Raw genomic sequence first — 5,050 nt, 5'->3', positions numbered from 1 at the left:
TTTTTTTTTTAATTGTTCAACAGTATGCTTAAGAAAACTTGATTCGCCTTTTTTTTTTTTTTTTTGGTGAAACTTTTGCATTAAAATTATAATAATCAGAAAATACTGTGAGTCTTAAGGGGGAAAAAATCACCTCAGAGGTTTATGACACCATTATATTTCATCTCTAAAGAATGTCAAGCTTTTTTATAAAATAAATATATGATGTTTATAATGGAAACTAGTCATTTGATCATTTCAGTTACAACAGTGAGGTAAGAAAGCAAACTGTAGACAAAATCTTTTTTGATATTTGGTTATGAGTCACAGGTTGACTCTGTACAGAATAGTTTCACATGTTTGGCTCTGTTATCTTTAAATCAAAAGATGACAATCTGCGGCATCACAGAGATTCAGACCAAAAAAAAATAAAAATCCAAAGGTAATCCTATCAAATGCCAAGTTTCTGCAGAGAAATGGCTTGAAAAATAGGCCAACGGTCCATTATTTGACGAATCCCAAGTGAACACTTATGCTCATGGAGTCTGTCTTTTAGCTGGGCTTTCTATTAATGTTCTTCCCAATTGTTTTAGAGCATCCATTTAAAATGGACAGAGGGGCCTTTCCCTTGTTTATGGCTGTTTTGCTATCTGACTACCCATCTCCTTCTATAATTAAATGCCATGAATAAAATAATAATAAACATAATTTCATTTGTACCATTACTCACTGCAGAAATTACATCTTTACATTTCCTACGAGAATCAAAGAGCAGCCATGCTTGCTTCCTTCTCATTTGAGAGAGCTGTGCAGAAGTCGCAGGCTTTTCTAGCTCTGAGCCTAGGATGAATTTTGTGGGTCAGCAACCTTTGAGACAAATTCTTTTGCATGCATGCACATATAGTTGTCCTCCCTTGATGATTGACATTTTACCTGGCCCATGTAAACACCTTGGAAGTCTCGTTCTGTAAGACAGACTTGCATATAAATCGCCCAGAACTTAAAACTGGGACGTCTATCTGTGGGCATCAAGCCATACACTCTAAAGAAAGTAAGATTTAGCACATGCTACATAACTCTTCTAATTAGAAACCCCTGCTAGTGTTTTGTCCCACAGTGTTCTGTGGAAGTCCTAAGAATCTGAGGTTTTCCCCAAATGTATTTCACTTGAAGCAGCTTGTTTTACTCCCTGGTAATAGAAAGTTCTAGAATGGCATCTTCACGGGCTAGTCTTATTTTTCTCTTGCATTATTTGCTCACCTATTGTGATTTTTTTCAGCCAAAATCTCCCTAACATGACCTATCAAAAAAAGGAAATACGTTGAATAACTGCACCATAAATATACAAAGTGGAAATGCTAAACTAGCTCCGTTAAAATAAATCATTCTTCATGCTGTAATCTTTTTTATTTTCACTTTCACACTTTCTATCATCCTAGTGGTTTGCTAGTTCTAATAATGTTTCCTGAGCCTGTGCTACCTACACGAAGAAATTTTCAGTATGCATCAAAATTATTAACTTTCTTGTCTCACATATTTACAAGAAGGGGGTATCTGAGCAAAACAACATACATCCAAACTGTAACTGAAGTACTGGAACCTAAAAACTCCCCTGCCATAAGGAGTTAATAGTTCAGCACTCTGGCCTTGCTCTGCACTTCTCAGAAGTATTTGGAACAAATACTTTGGACTAATAAAATCACTGTTAGAATGACAACAAATGTCAACGTCTGTAGAGCTTTTTGAGCACTTTTGACATTTAAAAATTATATACACAATTTTATCATTTTTAGGCAATGTACCTATTTACACATGTAATTTTTAACATCAGAAAAAAGTCACTTTATCTAAAATAGTATATAGTCAATGTTTAAAGCATTACCACCAGATAAGTAATTTTGGATAAAGATTTTTTTAAAATAAACTTACTAACTGAGAAGTAAATATTTGTTCCATTGGATATTCTAAATGTTGAAGCTGGTTAGTCACTTCGGTTGAACTAAGGGAGCACAATGGGATTGCATTCACTTCTCCAACAAGCCCTCGTAAGTCACGCTGGTGTTTAGAAACTAGTCCTGGGCTCCAGAAAACATCGCATTAAGGAAGAAGAAACAGATGCTCCTGCTTAAGTTGTGGAAGGAGGTTGGGACCTTATAAATGAAGTGACTACATAAGATGTAGGCAAATTTATTTTAGCAACAGAGTCAGGCTTTGCCTTGGTTTTTTTCCAGACTGTTAATTCAAATACACATGTGCAAATCACCCATGAAAAGAAAGATTCTCACTCACCTTCACAACACACATTTTATCTTTCAGGTTAGAGTACCATGAGTTTAGGAAGTGTGAAAGCCACAAAATGATCTGTCCAAAGTTAAGTAACTAAGATCATGATTATTCAAAGATGGATTCAGATCATGTCGCAAATCTACATGAAGAAAGGTACAGACTTGATGAAGAGCAAAGACAATGTCAGAGGTCAGCTTTCGTCCTCTGGTGGGCTGTTGGGTGCTCACAGTTGTCTTCCAAATATTAAATAAAGCAACTACAGCATAGCAATTTATGGGGTGATCATTTCCCAGGAAAAATGGTGCACTGAACCTAGGCCACTGTTTCACTGGCTAGATAGATGGTCATTAGGAAATTCAAAACAAAAATACAGAAATGACTAAGTGAAAGTTATGGCATTTACCACTGGGCCAGTAGACTTTCCTTAGCAATAAAATAGGGGTCTCTATCTCTGATCTGCATGTCCAGAGCAAGGACAATCTGAAGTAGCTCCATTATAGCATATTTTAAACTTTTCTTAAAGTTCAGGAATATATCTTTCAGAATCCGTCAGTACTTCAGAAGCGTGGCTCGCCAAACCAATCAATCTAGTACAAAGTTTGTTTTTAGAATTCAAGTTCCTTGTTACTGCTTTGCAAGCAGATGTCTTCAAAGATATAGTATGGTGAAGAGATTATGTGATTTTTGGGTGTAGCAATTCTGCCAGTTATAATTAAAAGGGCCAACATCCAAGTTTTGTTTTCTTTATAAACACTGCAGAGTGTGTCAGTGGCCAATCTAAAATTACCCACAGAGGAGTGTGTGCTCTCTTCTTTAGCTCAAGATAATGAAGATGGTGTGTGAAACGCACCATGGTTATAATAAGCTGATGGACTTGCGGTCCTACGCACAAACTTGTCCAAGTGTAATTATAAAGAGTTTTAAGAGAATTGTTGCTTCCTAAACTGACTAGTCAAGTGACTCAAAAGTTAATATCACCAAATTAACAGGCCGACTTTGAAGGTCTACAATTGGATCTTAGAAAATGACTATTTGCAACCAATCGTCCTTTCTTACAGGGAAAAAGTTTTTGAGAAGTATCTCAAGACAGGGGGTTCTATTCAGCATTCCCTATATGGGTTGCTTCTGCAAAGGTGAAGTTTGTCTAAAAATAAAAGGTAACAAAGGGCTGAGCATCCAGCTCTTCCTCTCACGTGTGGAGGACAGGGAGCCAGTGTGAACCTGCCCTCGATGTGTGTGTGGTTGAGAGGGTGTGTTTGTAGGCTCCGCAGCCCAAATCACAAGGGAAGAAATGAGATTAGAGCCCAGAGAAGGTCGGGGAACATCCCAAGATGATTGCCTAATCATAGGTCCAAGTGGTTTCCAGACACAGAAGGGAAAACATTCTACATAAAAGGCTCAAACTGTCAACAGATGATTGTCTCAGGGATTAAGAGACAGTCTGAGACCGATGGACATCAGCGTCAGAAATCTGGGTAAATTAGAGAGGGAAGCCTAGGAGTTCTTTCTCCTTTGTGCTTTGGGCATAATCTTTCGTAAGTTCCATGGAGAAACCAAGATATCATTCTACATAGTCAGAGTCAGGGCAACCCAATGCCTTTTGTGGGGAGTCCTCTTGCATGGCTGCTGTGAATGAGTGAGCTGTCCAAAGGAGGTGGGGTGCCGGGCTGCTGATGGCAAAAATCTCACTTCAAAAACCCTCATATTTCCCTGCCACGTCTTTGGCTTCAGATCTTGTCAGTGGCCCAAGACAAATGTCTCCTGTCTCAAACTTATCAGGTTGAACAACTAAATAATCTATAACTCGTAAATGAAAAAAAAAAAAGAGAGAGAGACAAAATTAGAAGTAACTAAGAGTTTGGCAAAGCAGCAATCATCTATGTTTTCAATGCTGAACAGCTTTTACACAATAAATAAAGGGGTATACAATATGTGGGTAGGGTATTCATATTATCACACGCTTGCTTTGTGTACATACTGGAACACAGTCAGGTCCAATCCATTCCTTTACAATGTAGCCAGAGCTGTGTTTTGGAAAATGAAAAAGGCAAGTCTGATTCTTTAGTATCCGGGTGAAGAGTAAAATGCTTGCTTTGACCCAGTTTGGTCACTGTGTTCTCATCTCTCCTTGTCTTACCCTACTTTCCTTCACTTGCCCTACACACTCTGGCCCTCTGTCATGTCTCATGCCATCTGACTTTCCTGTGGTCACTGCATATTTACCCCTCTCAGCATAGTGGGTGCCTCCCTAAGTAAGGCAAATACTTTTACTTTTATGCATGATAGGATCATGATTCTCTGTGTCACAGAAATGATCCTGGTTATAATTTTGTGTTTGTACATGTGATGCATTGGTTACCATTTACTTTCTGGACTGTAAGCTCCATGAGAACAGGCGCCACACGATCCAGTTCATTATTGTATCCCTTGAACTTATCCAAGGCTTGGAACAGACCACTCAAGAATACTTCTGAGTGCTCACTTCGGCAGCACATGTACTAAAATTGAAACGGTACAGAGACGATCACATTGGCCCCTGCACAAGGATGACACGCAAATTTGTGAAGCGTTCCATATTTATACAGCGCATGTTCTCACTCATATGTGAGAGCTAAAAATATTGATCTTATGGAGATAGAATGATGGTTACCAGAGGCCAGGAAGGGTACTGGGGAAGAGGGGGATAAGGAGAGGATTCTTAAAGGGTACAAAACACACAAGAAATGAGATCTAGTGTTTGGCAGCATAGCAAGGTAACTAATAATAATTTATCACATGTTTCAAA

At 38.4% G+C, this 5,050-nt stretch overlaps 1 non-coding gene across 1 annotated transcript; it reads left to right on the top strand.

Annotated features, from left to right (window-relative positions):
- The first annotated feature begins 4,739 nt into the window (after nt 1-4,739).
- Nucleotides 4,740-4,846, top strand: LOC111723786. The gene has a single exon (XR_002772255.1). It is a non-coding gene; the product is annotated as a U6 spliceosomal RNA (small nuclear RNA).
- Nucleotides 4,847-5,050: the final 204 nt, after the last annotated feature.

This window comes from Otolemur garnettii, unplaced genomic scaffold, assembly GCF_000181295.1.
Source record: "Otolemur garnettii isolate 467f Iridium unplaced genomic scaffold, OtoGar3 scaffold00015, whole genome shotgun sequence".
In the NCBI taxonomy this organism is placed as follows: domain Eukaryota; kingdom Metazoa; phylum Chordata; class Mammalia; order Primates; family Galagidae; genus Otolemur; species Otolemur garnettii.
The sequence above is the reverse complement of the archived record's forward strand: the minus strand, read 5'-3'. Positions and strand labels throughout refer to the sequence as shown.